Below are 14,779 nucleotides of genomic sequence, written 5' to 3'. Positions count from 1 at the left end.
ACTTCGACAGGTGCGACGTCAGCGCCACCGGTCTGTAGTCTTCGGAGGCGCTGGGACGCAACTTCTTTGGTACTGGTACCAGGCAGGATGTCGTCAACAGCACAGGGACCTTCTCAAGACTCAGGCTTAGGTTGTAGATGTACTGCAGGACTCCACACAGCTGGGTCGCACATGCTTTGAGGACCCTCGGGCTGACACCGTCGGGACCTGCTGCCTTGCCTGGGCGGAGTCTGCACAGCTCCTTCCTCACCTGCTCTGCAGTGAAGGTCTGTCTGCTGTGTGTGTTGGTGGGGGTGGAGAGAGGTGATGGCGGGGGCGAGGGGACAGGTAGGGCAAAATCAGGAAGGAATTGAGGGGGAGGGGGGGTGTCAGCAGGGCTGGAGGTTTGGAGGTGGAAGGTTGTGGAGGAGCCGTGGGGGGGTGGTCCAGAGCCCTTTCGTCAAATCTGTTGAAGAACAGATTCAGCTCATTGGCACGTTCAGTACCACCTCCTAGTATCTGGCTACCAGATGGTTTGTAGCAAGTGATGCTCCTCATGCCGCTCCACACCTTTAAATTGTTCTGCTGGAGTTTGTGCTCCAGCTTCCTCCTATAGGTGTCTTTGCCCTGTTGGATCCTCACCTTCAGCTCCCTCTGGACCTGCCTCATCTGCTCTCTGTTCCCTTCTCTGATGGCCCTCTTCTTCGCATTCAGCAGGACCTTGATGTCTCTGGTGACCCACGGCTTGTTATTTGGGAAACAGCGTACAGTCACTGTAGGAACAACGCTGTCCACACAGAAATTGATGTACCCTGTTATGCAGTCCATGAGATCATCAAGGTCCTCACCATGTGAATCACAGAGCAAATCCCAGTCTGTAAGTTCAAAGCAGCCCTGTAAAGCTTCATCGGTCTCCTGTGACCATCTCCTCACAGTCCTGGTGGTCACAGGAAGCCGCTGGACTTGGGGCTTATACAGGGGCTGCAGGTGGATGAGGTTGTGGTCTGACCTTCCAAGAGGAGGAAGGGCAGTGGAGCTGTAAGCCTCCTTAACATTAGCATACAGCAGGTCCAGTGTCTTGTTTTCCCTGGTGGGACAGTCCACAAACTGCTTGAAAGTGGGCAGTGTTGCAGCCAGAGTGATGTGGTTGAAGTCATTGCAATGAATACGTCTGGGTGCCGTGTCTGAAGGCCCGCGACGACGGTGTGGATGACGTCACTCGTGCGCGCCGCGTTTGCAGGAATGTAAACAACCAGGATGATCACGTGTGAAAACTCCCTGGCCGAAGACTCACGGCAAGCAGCTCAATGTCCGGGCTGCACACACGCTCCTTTACAGTAACGTGTCCAGGATGACACCACTTGTTGTCAATAAGAATAGCAAGTCCCCCACCTTTCCTCTTGCCACTCTCACGGTGACTCCTGTCCACCCGAACAGTCTGAAAGCCGTCCACAGTTACGTTAGAGTCCGGGATGTCCTCGTGGAGCCACGTCTCCGTGAAACACAGCACACTGCTCACACGATACATCCACTGAGTCTTTACCAGGCCCGCCAGCTCGTCCATCTTATTAGCCAGCGACCTCACGTTCCCCATGGTGATGGAAGGTAGAGATGGTTTATATCTCCTCTTCTTTTCCCGATGTTTACGTCCAGCCTTACATCCCCTGTACTTTCTCCTCAGTTCTGTGGGGATTTCAGGCCTCTCCTGCATTAGCACCGTTGGTATTAGCGACAACAGTTTGCGGGTGTAAACAATGGAGCCGCCGCATTGTTGCGTCCAGACCGAGACGCGGTCGGCAAAAATAGTCCCAAGAATGTAACAAACGGACAAAAAACATGTAAGAAAAGTTAACGAATAGTTGGCTAAGGTTAGCACGACGACTTACAGGAAAAAGCACTAATAAAAAGACAGTAAAATAAGATATAATAGCTAAAAAGTGCGGAAGGAGAGAGAGCAACGGTTGCTGGCTGCCGCTTTACACAGCGCCGGAACCTGGAGTGATGGGCCCCCCCTTGTCCCTGTGCTGGTTCTTCCACTGGTCAATCTGCACTCAAGCTGAAAAAAAATGAAGCCCACTGATTTGTAGAGCCAAAGCTCAGTTGGGGAGGTTGGAGGCTCGCAATCTGACCTCATTGATCGGATAATTGCACCATGTCCCCATATTGACATCGTGATGGATGAAGTCACTGTTTCATGCTTGTTGGACAGTGGTTCCATGGTGTCCACGATCCCTGAGAGCTTCTTTGTAGAACATTTTGCACAATGGGGCCAAGAGCGCCTTCAGTCTTGTAATTGGCTGCAATTGCTGGCAGCCAATGGTCTTTGTATCCCGTACATCGGTTACCTGGAGCTGGATAGAATAGAATTAGAATAGATAATAGCCGTCTTCCTCTTCTTCCTGAAATCTATCACCATCTCTCTGGTCTTGCTGATGTTCAGCCGCAGGTGATTCTGTCCAGTCCACTTCACAAAGTTGTCTACCAGTGCCCTGTACTCCTCCTCCTGTCCCTCACTTATACACCCAACAACAGCCGAGTAGTCAGAAAACTTTTGCAGGTTACACGACTCAGTGTTGTACTGAAAGTCAGTGGTGTATAAGGTGAACAGGAAAGGAGACATTACAGTCTCTGTGGAGCTCCTGTATCACTAACCACCACATCAGACAGAACATTGCCCATACGGACAAACTGTGGCCTGCCTGTCAGGTAGTCAGTAATCCAGGAGATCATTGTGTCGTCTACTCCCACCACCTGCAGCTTCTTCCCCAGTAGTAGTGGCTGAATGGTGTTAAAAGCACTAGAGAAATCAAAGAATGTGATTCAAACAGTACCTCCTCCCCCATCAAGGTGCGAATGGGCTCGTTCCAGCAGGTAGATGACAGCGTCATCAACTCCCAAGTGGGGCTGGTAAGCAAATTGCAGAGGTGCTAGCAGGCCTCTCACCTGCGGCCTCAGGTTGGCCAAAACCAGTCTCTCCAGCACCTTCATGGCGTAAGATGTGACCAAGGCTCAGGTTGTAGAGGTGTTGTAGGACAGGAAGCAGCTGGCTGGCACACGTCTTCAGGATCCTGGGCCTGATACCGTCGGGGCCTGCAGCCTTCTACTGGTGGAGTCTCTCCAGCTGTCTCCTAACCTGGCCTGCATTCACAGTCATGCGGGGGAGGCTGCTGGTGTCTTCAGTGGAGGATGAGGAGGTGGAAGAGGAGGTGAAGGTGGAGGAGGAGGAGGCAGAGGAGGAGGAGGCAGAGGAGGAGGAGGTGGAGGAGGAGGAGAGGTGCTGCACAGGAGAGCTCACAGCAGGGAAGTGAGGGGGGAGGGGAGGAAGCATTTGGGGCAGTGAGGTTGTGTGGGGGTCTGGAGCCGTCATGGAGACGACAGAAGGCTGTGAGCTGAACCTATTGAAGAATCTGTTCAGCTCGTTTGCCCTCTCCAAGCTGCCTGATGACTGTCTGCCGTTCACCTTACACCCAGTGATCTGCTTTATACCAGTCCCCACATCCCTCACATTGTTCTGCTGGAGTTTGGCCTCCAGTTTCCTCCTGTAGGCATCTTACAGGTCCTCACTATATCCCTGACTTCATGCTGCACTCTCCTCAGTTCTTCCCTGTCTCATTGGTGATCCACGACTTATTATTAGAGAAGCGGCGTACAGTCCGGGTTGGCATGGTGGTGTGTTCACAGAACCTGATGCATTCTGTGATGCAGCCGGTCATGCTGTCCAGATCCTCTCCATGTGGCTCAACAAGTGCATCCCAGACTGTCGACTCAAAGCAGTCCTGTGGTGCGTCAGCAGCCTCCTGAGTCCACCTCCTCATGCTCCTAGTGTGGACAGGCTGCCGCTGAACAAGGGAAATATACTTAGGGATCAGCAGAACCAGGTTGTGGTCAGATCTTCCAAGAGGGGGAAGGCTGTGGGACTGTATGCATGCTTAGCATTTGCAAACAACATATCCAGTGTGTTACAGTCTCTGGTGGGGCAGTCAACATACTGGTGAAATGTTGGAAGGGTTTTATCTAGTGAGACGTGATTAAAATCCCTAATGATGACAATAAATGCGTTAGGATGCTGCGTCTGTATCTGGGCAACAGCGGAGTGGATGATGTCACAGGCCACCGCTGCATCAGCTGAAGGAGGAACGTACACACCGATAATGATGGAGGACGTGAATTCCTGGGGTAAATAATAAGGCCTCATCCTCACAGTCCGGGGTACAGAGACGTTTCTTCACGTGAACATATCCGGGATTACACCACCTCTCACTCACGTACAGTGCAATCCCTCCTCCTTTTTTCTTTCCGCTGCTTGTCACGTCCCTGTCCGCCCGAACAGTGCTGAAGCCGGGAATCGCCACGCTGTGGTCCGGGATGTGTGAGTGAAGCCATGTCTCCATGAAACACAACACACTGCACTCACGATACTCCCTCTGAGCCTTTATCAGCGCATCGAGCTCGTCCGTCTTGTTCCCCAGAGACCTCACGTTTCCCATGACGATTGCCGGTACAGCCGGTCTCTGTCTCCTCCTCTTCACCGGCCGTTTCACTCCAGCTCTGCAGCCACGGTGTCTCCTCCGGGCAGCAGTACAGTTTCACACAGTGCAATCAGCTTGTCGCATGTGTGAACAATGCGCTCAGTTATGCGCTAGTGAACCTCCCTTGCTAGGGTTAGCAAAAACATTGCAAAAACATCACAAAAAGTGCCGTAAAAGTTCAAAAAAAAAAGAAAGGTGTTCGACCTCTTCAAGTCTCCGGAGAAGAGCCGCCAAAAGTTCGGCGAAAACCAGAACACAAACACAACAAAAACTTTTAAAAACTTAAAAACCCACGGGAGCTGCTGTTACAGGCTGCCACCTAGTACGGCGCCATACCTTATGTGGAAAGGTGTTCTCTTGTTGTGGGATCCTGGTGGTGAAAGACCCTCCTGATGCTGCATTTGCTGCATTTGTTTCCCCTTGGATCTTGGGGAGCTAAATCATCCGTCGATGCTATCAGGAACTCTTTGGTATGTACGGCCTTTTCGAGGCTCCGTCAGTGATTCATTACCTGGTGGGGTAATAAAGCTTGTGGCAACCACCTGTGTACAGCAGGCCATTAATGGAGAGATGTCAGCACACCGAGGTGCCACCAGTCCTCGCTCCATTCACATGGACTCGAGTCACCTATGGACTGAGCTACTGCCTCGATACCCTTGATGGAGCTCGCTGGTTCATTACCCTCGATTTAGCGAACGGTATAACCGGGCCCGTCGCAAAGCAAGACAAGCTGAAGAAACTTCAATAGACTTTTGTACACCCTTCAGCCTCTTTGAGTTCAACTGTATGCCTTTGGACCTGTGCAACGCCCAGGGATTGTTGCAAAGGATGTTTGGGGATCAACAGTGCCAATCCCTGCTCTTGTAGAAATTCAAATTCAAATTCAAAAAAACTTTATTTGTCCCCGGGGGGCAATTCAGGGCACACAGAGCAGCAAATAAAGTCAGTGCAACTATACAAAAATATTTTACCTATCAACAAGAATAAAGTGTAAAAGAAGAATAAGTGTCAGGATGTTAGTGTGTTAGTACAGGTTAGAATAAGTGTCAGGATGTTAGTGTGTTAGTACAGGTTAGAATCCAGTCACAGAGTTAGATACGAAGAACATCATCGGCGTGAGATGTAGAAAGACATGCGTGTATCAGATGTAAGCAGACATGTGAACGGGTGTATATGATGTAAACATGCAGTAGACTGTTGAAACAGGTATAAACAGAACTTTAGTGCAGAAAAGATATAAGTGGACAGTGGTCGGATTCAGATGTGATCAGACATGATACATATATGTAATGAGTATAAATATAATATATAACTTTAAGCTATATGCAGATAGTAAATAATAAAGTGATATATGCAGATAGTAAATAATAAAGTGATATATGCAGATACTAAATAATAAAGTGATAGTGGTGCATGGCAGGAAAATAGCAGTCTAAATATATGCTAGCTCTGTGTAACCAGATGAATACTGAAAAATAAAGTGACCATAGTGCTATGATGGATACAATATTGACCGGGTGTTCGGGGTGGAGAGGGGGGTGATGGTGTCCAGGGAGGGATGTCCGGGGAGGAGAGGGGGGTTGATGGTGTCCAGGGAGGGGGGGGGGGTGAAGTGTCCAGGGGAGGGTGTCAAGTGTGGGGAGGGGGATGGTCAGAGGGGTCAGGAGTTGAGGAGCTGGACAGCCCTTCTCCGTGTCCTGCAGCAGCGACAGCGAAGACGGTGTCCTGAGGGGAGCCACTCAAACGCTGAGAAGAGAGCATGAGAGGGGTCCTGCATGATCCGACCAGCTAACCTGAGTGTCTGCTGCTCATAGATGGTCGACAGAGTTCTAACAGGAAGTCCAATGATCTTAGAGCAGACCGTGGCTATGCTCTGCAGGTGGTTTCTGTTCTGGAGGCTGGTGGAGTAGAACCAGCATGTGATGGAGAACGTGATGATGCTCTCGATGAAGGAGTAGTAAAAGGTCAGGAGGATGTTCTTGCTGACTCCAAAGGAATTGAGCTTCCTAAGGAGGTATTTCCGCTGCTGGCATTTCCTGAGAATCTCCTCTGTGTTGGAGGAGAATTTCAGCAGGCTGTCGAAGATGGTGCCCAGGTACCTGTACTCCTCAACTGCTTCAACAGGCTTCCCGTGGATCACGGTGTTTGCTGAGGCAGCCAGTTCCCTCTGCTTGTTGGAGAAGGTCACCACCATGTCTTTGGTTTTGTTGACATTCAGCTCCAGGCAGGAGCTGTCACACCACTCCACAAACTCCTGAAGAGCTGGTCCGTGGTGATGAGATGGGCCTGACAGCAGAGACAGGAGAACGGTGTCGTCAGCGTACTTCAATGTTTTTGAATGTTTTTGCATCATCGACGCCCGAATTGGAGTTGAATTGAATTGGAGCGGTTCCATCAGGGAGTGGGTTTCCCTGATGATGTGTTGTTTTATGATCCTCTCCATGGCCTTCATCACAATAGAGGTGAGGGCCACCGGCCGGAGGTCATTCAGACATTTGACGGCGCTATTCTTGGGGATGGGGATAACTGTTGATTGTTTCCACTGCTGGGGGACTATGCTGCTGTCCATGGATCTTGAAACAGGGTCTGAAACACGCCCCCTAGCTGCTCAGCACAGTGCTTCAGGACGCGGCCGCTGATGTTGTCTGGGCCAGGTGAGCTGTTCTCCCTTGTCTTCCTGGGGGCTTTCACCACGTCCTCTGTGCTGAAGGTGAAAGCTGCTGAGTCACTGGGCTTGAGTTTGGACATCGCTTCTTCCAGCTGGGTGGTGTTGTCCTGCTCGAACCTTGTGTAGAAAGAGTTAAGGTCGTTGGGGAGAGATGAAGAGCTACCGCCTGTAACCTGGATGGTTTTTGTGTTGCTGGCAGCAGTGTTCACAGCAGCCATGTTCTTGAGTCCCTGCTAGGCTGAGCGGAGGTTACCCTGCGTGAAGCACTCCTCCACTTTGTTCTTGTACTCCAGCTTGGCAGTTTTTATGGCATGCTTGACCTCTCTGTTGACCTCCTTTTTCTCCGTTTCGGAGCCGGTGAAGAAGACCCTTTTCTTCTTGTTAAGGATCTCCTTGAGCTCTTTGGTGATCCAGGGTTTGTTGTTGGGGTAGATAGTGACTGTTTTGGAGGGGATGATGTTGTCCACACAGAAGGAGATGTACGATGACACAGTGTCCACATGTTCATTAATGTCATCAGAGGGGGCCAGGAGGTTGTCCCAGTCAGTGGATTCAAAGCATCCTTGGAGTGTGATGATGCTTTCGTTGGTCCATTGCTTGATGTTCTTGACAACTTTCTTCACCCTTCTCATGACAGAGATGTAAGCCGGAGCAAGCAGGATGGCATGGTGATTAGCAGAGCCCAGAGGAGGGAGGGCGACAGATCTGTATGCGTCGGGTACTGAACCATAGCACTTGTCCGGTGTCTTCTCCAGGCGTGTGCCGCATGTGATATACTGTTGATAACCTTTTAATGATTTGTCCAGGGAGCAGTGGTTGAAATCACCCAAGATGAATTTGGGAGAGTCCGGTGAAATGTGGTCCAGTTTGTTTAAAGAGTCTGTGATGTGTCCAGTGGCTTTGACTGCGTTGGCTCTGGGGTGGATGTAAACGAGAATGACAAGGAACTGAGGAAACTCTCTGGGTAGGTAGAAAGGGCGAAGGGAGACAGCCAGAGGCTCGATGTCCGGGGTGCACATTTTTCTCCCTCACGACGATCGTTGAGCACCAGCGTGTGTTTACGTTTATGTACTTGGATGATATCGTTGTATTTTCCTCTTCTGTCTCCCAACACTTGCAGCGACTGGAGTTCTAAAACCATATACCCTAGGTTGTCATTCAACATGATCTGTGAGTTTTTCTGTTTCAAACTCTTCCCCAAATCTTGTGAAAATCATCTGGTGTAAGGAGCAGGCCTTAGTTGGGGTGAAGTGTCTGCCTGATACCTGTTTATTACAGCTGATATTATGGATGTTCTTGATCTCAGCTACTTTGATCAGAGTAAAAACACATTCTTAATCAGTTCCTTTGCAATTTAGGAGAAATAGGCTGAGATAAAGTGCTTTATGAATGGTAAGGGCAGTGTCCCCATTTGAGTTTTCCAAAGACAACAACACTACATGTTTTTCAGGTTTTTACTCCACGGAACCAAAAATGATTTTCTCTCAGAAATCTGGTCACCTTAACTTACCACCGCCAATAATCAAAACAGCGCACATACAACATAACAAATGATTTTAAAACATTACAAAATGAAACGACCAACAAGGTGAAAACTGTGTGCGACCGTACCTGTTGGGCACAACCTCCGACCCAAAAGTAACAGGAGAGAGCAGAGGAAGAACCGGTGGGACGAATATCTGTGCCACTGTGTTCTGTATGAAAAAGTTGGTTGGCCCTATCTTGAGGAAAGGTGCAAGAGACCCTCTTTGGCAAATAACCACTGTATGTAGCAAATATGTTGGAATGGAACTCAGGCACTTCCATGACCCATTCAGCTGAATTGCTGCTACTCAAAGTTCCTTGAGTTTGTTTTGTTACAACTAAATGTTTAAAGTATTTCAATTGCTTAGTTAAGTAATTTCTTTATGTTGTGTATTTTATTGTGGTTACTTTAAGAGTCACAATATGTCAGTAACAAGAAGTTATGTCGCACATGTGATCGGTAAACAGGAAGTAAGTGAGTATGACTCTGAGAGATGTTGTTATTGTACCTAAACTAATCCAGTGTCATCTGCATACATCGTATGCCCTTTGGTTGCATCGTGGGTATGTATCTATCATTTTATGTGTTACCTACAACCGCAGAGCATTATTTTTTGGACAATGTTCTGAAATCTACCGGGTTGCCATTGCTGATGAATACACTGTTCTAAGGCCTTTGGAAGTTCATAACGATAATAAATAAATTAACCGACAATGTCATGTTAAATATGTAAAAAATATAGATTTGATTCAAAGTAAAGTTTGTGTTACATTTACATTGCGTATACCTGTACATGTTAAAATTAAGCATAGTACTGAATGTGGTTTTGTATGTTTTAGTTTCACCTTTCCTTGCAACGTCAATAAACCTGTGGACTAAGGAGTAACTGTCTTCAGAGTCTTGATGTCAGGAAGGAGTTTATATGGCTGTCAAGTTATATACAGTACATATACCAAGGACAGCATTGTCATTAAAGACACGCTCCCGCGCTTCATTTTCCTCAGCAAGATCAAGTTCCTCTTCAACTGGGTCTGCTGCAGCAAAGGCAAGGGCTAGAGCAGAAGCGGCAAAAGCACATTTCTCCTACGCCGAAGAGGGTAATTAACCTAAAGCTAGAAAAAGCTAAGTTGGAAGCATTGATAGAAATGCTCAATTATAAGAAGAGACAGCTGCAGCCGTTGCTGAAGCAGAAGCACTTGAAGCTGCTGTTGATTCAAATAGCGAGAAATATAGTTGCAAGCTAAACTTAGATTCTACTCCCTTGGAAGACACAAAACGCACTGAACAATATGTTATTGACCAAGCCGAAGTACGAGAGACAGAACTCCAGCTAGGTGAGGACAGGGTACCAGCAAAAACAGAGCCAAGCCCTAGCTTCAGCATTACACCTCCACATCTCAGACCTGAGGCCAAACCCTTTTATTCCGGACCAAACCAAAACGGCTCCACAATCACCTAATCTTATCTCACAGCAGCCTTACTTCTATGGAGATGAATGTGTTCATGAGTCACGGAAAGTAAGGTTTGAGAATAACCATGCTACTTCTGTGCAGGATTCCAGACCTCAAAACTACAATGGTCATCCTACTCTCTCCTTATATCCCATGTCTCCAAACTCCAATAATAGCAGCTCAAACATAAATTACTTTGTAAGATACTTTGCTAGGCGCGAACTTGTGGCTACAGGCTTACTTCAATTCAATGACAAGCCTTAGAACTACAGAGCCTAGAAAAGTTCTTTTCAAACTGCAAACAGTGGTTTAGATCTGACACCAAGTGAAGAGATGGATCTCCTGCTTAAGTGGCTCGGCAAAGAGTCAGCAGAACATGTTGAACAAATAAGAGCAATACACATCAACCATACAGAAGCAGGATTGGCAATTATATGGGACAGACTTGAGCAAACTTATGGTTCAGCAGAAGCAGGGGAGGAGTGGGACACAAAAATCCACCGGGACAATTTTGACTGCACCGGGCCACAACGGGCCGAACCCATCCCCTCCATTAGGATAAGGGGGTGTCTCTGTGTGTGTGTGTGTGTGTGTGTGTGTGTAAAACTTGCGGTGCAGATCGTGATATGATGATACCGCCCCCACTGAGGAGGAACTATGAAGAACTCAGCTCAAATGATTTGCTAATTCTCAACAATGTCAAAGCTTGAGCTAACCGTTTTCCGTCAACTCACCTGCATCACTAGTTGACACCTGGTTGTTTCGGAATAAATCTGTGATTTTTGACCATCTTGATGCACTCTCCTCCAGCATCTGCTTCTTCTTCATTCTGGCCTTTTCAGCCCCTCCTTTCTCCTTTTTCTTCTTGCCCTCCATCAGGTGTAACTGAGCAAATCAAACACGCAAAATCCGATTCCTTTTCGACTGTAGAAAATCTGCTACTTCAACCTTGCCTGCTTTCTCTCTGTCTGACTGCCACTCTTTCATCCCAATTCGTTCATTGGAGCGATACGCAGTTCCCATTCCCTTGTCGGGCTTTGCTCCGACCATTCTACATTAATTTATGAACAAAAAAACAAATTCAATCGTTGGCCATTTTATATTTGTGTTCATGAAAGTTATGTAACGTCTGAATAAAAATAATTAGGTCAATATAAGAGGCTAAACAAAAATCAGTAGGCTGGATTAATGAGAGTGAGTGTGACACTGTAGCAACCATGAGTGAGATGCAGAGACACAACAAATGTTATATATAGTGGTTGGACTCTCTGTATGTACGGTCACAGGAACGTGTTTGATTCTGAAGAGTTTTAACTCAATGGGCCGTTTCCGGAACATCACATGGCTGCACAGGGAAATCTGCCGGTTCACTTGAGCTAATTGGCCACCTGCCTCCCGGGAAATCTCTCAGTTGTCCCAATGGCCACTCTGCCCCTGTATGGAAGATGCTATGTTCAAACGAATCAACAACTTTCCAAAAATAGCAAATCGAGACTATCCTAAACTAACAAAGTTGAGAGATTACTCAAGACTTAGACTACTAATGGAACTTCAGTCAGCCAAGGCTGAAGGAGACTTACCTGGCCCCTCTTTTCTCAATACAGCAAGAGGTGTCAACCCTATAATACAGAAGCTCCCATTTCGTTTTCAGGAAATCTGGGCATCAGTCGGTGCATCCTACAAGCGTGTTCCCTATCCTCCCTTTGCCTACTTCGTAGACTTTGTTAGCCAGGAGGCTAGCATTGGGAATGAGCCAAGCTTCAACTTTATCTCTCACATGGACATGACTCCCAGGACAGAGAGCAGGGCAGAGAGAACTGTTTGGAAGCCAAACAAACAAGAGATAAGTCTCTGTTCACAAAACAGAGATATTTCCCAGACCCATGTCTGATATTGGCAATCCCCCAACAAAAATTGACGACTGTGACAAACTGTGATTCAAGATTCAAGATTCAAGAAGCTTTATTTATCCCGAGGGAAATTATTGTGCAACAGTTTCGATACAAAGGCGGAAAAGGATCAGAGTAACAATAAGCATAAACATAAATCAAATCAAAATAAAGCTAACGTCAGATAAATCAAGCAATGAACCAAGTGTGACAGAGTGCAACAGACGTCGTGGTTAAGCGCAGGTATATACAATATACAACAATACGCAGCGTGCAGTTTAGCAGCAGATTGAAATAAAATAAGTACAAACTAAATAAGTGAGAAGGAGCGATAAGTTATAAGTGTTAAAAATGTTAAAAATGTAGCAGCATGTCCTACAGAACTAAGTGACAGTATGGCACAGTGGAGTGTAGCAGCATTTCGTACTTAAGTAAGTTACAGTAACCACAGTGAAATGTAGCAGCATGTCCTAAAGCACAGTAAGTGTATCAGCCGATAGTTACAGTAAACCATTAATAAATAAATAAAGTGATGTAGTGGTGGTATAAAGTGACAGTGTCGTATAGCAGCATTACTTACTGAAGTAAGTGACAGTACAACTGAATAAAGTACAACTGAATAAAGTGATGCAATGATGGTATAAAGTGACAAAGTGACATTTTCAGGATACAGTGTCTCCACTGTTCCTTACCTGACTGAGGGGAGATGAATTATAAAGTTTGATGGCCGCCGGAAGAAAAGACTTCCTCCGGCGTTCAGTATTACACCGGGGGAGAATGAGTATTGTGTGCTATGCTGTTCCTCATCATCACATATTGCAAAGAATTGTAAAATCAAAGTTCAATGTTCTGAATGTAAGAGTGAAAAACATGACACATCACTGCACCCTGGACCCGCACCTTGGGTCGAACAGGCGGACCCTGCTACAGAGCACGGCGGGGAGGAGGAGGAGGAAATCTTAGCTCAATCTCATGTCACCAACAAATGCACAAAAGTCTGCGGCTGAGATCTGACGGACCGATCCTGCTCTAAAATATGTCTTGTAAAAGTATATCCAGCTGGCCAGAGAGACAAAGCAGTGAAACTGTATGCAATCTTGGATGAGCAGAGCAACAGGTCACTAGTTCGCTCTCAGAATTTGAAGTTTTCAGTGACCAAAGTCCAAGTGCACCTTACACATTGTGAACATGCGCTGGAGTGAAGGAATCAGCAGGCAGACTGTTTCCTCTTCCAAGTCTCTGACGAGATAAAACCTTACACTCGGAGGGGTGTCTTATCTACCATCAATAGCCTCTATGAACCTCTTGGGTTTGTAGCTCCAGTGACAATACAAGGCAAGGCTATCCTGAGAGAACTCACTGCTGAAAATGGCGACTGGGACAGGCCATTACCACAAGACATGGAGGAAGCCTGGACGAGCTGGAGAGCATCTTTGACAGAACTGTCTAATCTTTCAATCTCCAGACCATATACGTAAACTTCCCCTTCAACAGCTGTCAGAAGAGAATTGTGTGTCTTTTCTGATGCCTCAGCCAAAGCTGTCGCTGCAGTGACATATCTGAGAGTCACAAATGCTGCTGGGAACAATCATGTTGGGTTTGTTATGGGGAAAGCCAAGTTGGCCCCCCGCCCTGAGCACACAATACCAAGGTTAGAACTTTGCACAGCAGTGCTGGCTGTTGAGTAAGCAGATTTGATTTCAGCAAAACTAGACCTTCAGCTTGTCTCTCAACAGACCCTCCCTTTACAAATGTTGGGTTTGAAGTGTTTGGCCCTTGGTGTGTCTCTTCACGTCGGACCAGAGGAGGCCTTTCAGACAGTAAACGGTACTGTATGAGTGTCAGAGCTGTTCATATTGAAGTAATTGAATCCCTCGACACGTCCAGCTTCATCAACGCACTACAGCGTTTTCTTAGCGTGCGCGGGACAGTCAAACATATTCGTTCTGACCGTGGCACTAACTTTGTTGGTGCCTGTAAGGACTTGGAGATACCTTCTAACATTGACAGCATAACTGCGAAGACTTACCTTTCAGACCAAGGTTGCTCTTGGACCTTCAATCCCCCGCATGCTTCCCATTTTGGTGGCACATGGTAAAGAATGATTTGTCTTGCCAGGAGAATTCTGGACTTCATGTTTCTCCAGCTGAAAGACAAACTTACCCATGAAGTGCTGGTGACCTTCATGGCAGAAGTAGCAGCCATTATCAACGGCAGGCCTCTGGTTCCTGTGACAACCGACCCTGATGATTTGTTTCTACTCACACCAGCTGCTCTTCTCAAACAAAAGGTGAACATTGTTCCTGCACGTGCAGGAGAGTTTGGAGCTTCAGACCTTTTCAAGCAACAGTGGTGACAAGTTCAGCACCTGTCTAACGCCTTCTGGGACAGATGGCGGAAGCAATTCCTGCCAATGCTACAAGCACGCAAAAAGTGGCAGTCTATTCATCCAAACATTAAGCCAGGAAGTGTTGTTCCCCTCAAGAACAGCCAGGCACCAAGAAATGAATGGCCTCTATAGGGCTGATAACACAGACCTTCCCTAGCTAAGACGGGAGGGTGGGCCAGGTTGAAGTAAAGGTCATCAAACCAGGAGGAACTGCACTCTTTCTTATGCCTGTTACAGAGACTGTGCTTCTTCTTCCCCCAGATGCATAGATAGAGGAAGTGTCATGAATTAGTGACGTGTAATCACTCCAGGCGGGGAGTGCAGAGCATTATCTTTTGGACAATGTTAC

Source organism: Echiichthys vipera (assembly GCF_963691815.1).
Source record: "Echiichthys vipera genome assembly, chromosome: 10".
Lineage (NCBI taxonomy): Eukaryota > Metazoa > Chordata > Actinopteri > Perciformes > Trachinidae > Echiichthys > Echiichthys vipera.
This window is presented reverse-complemented; position numbering follows the sequence as displayed.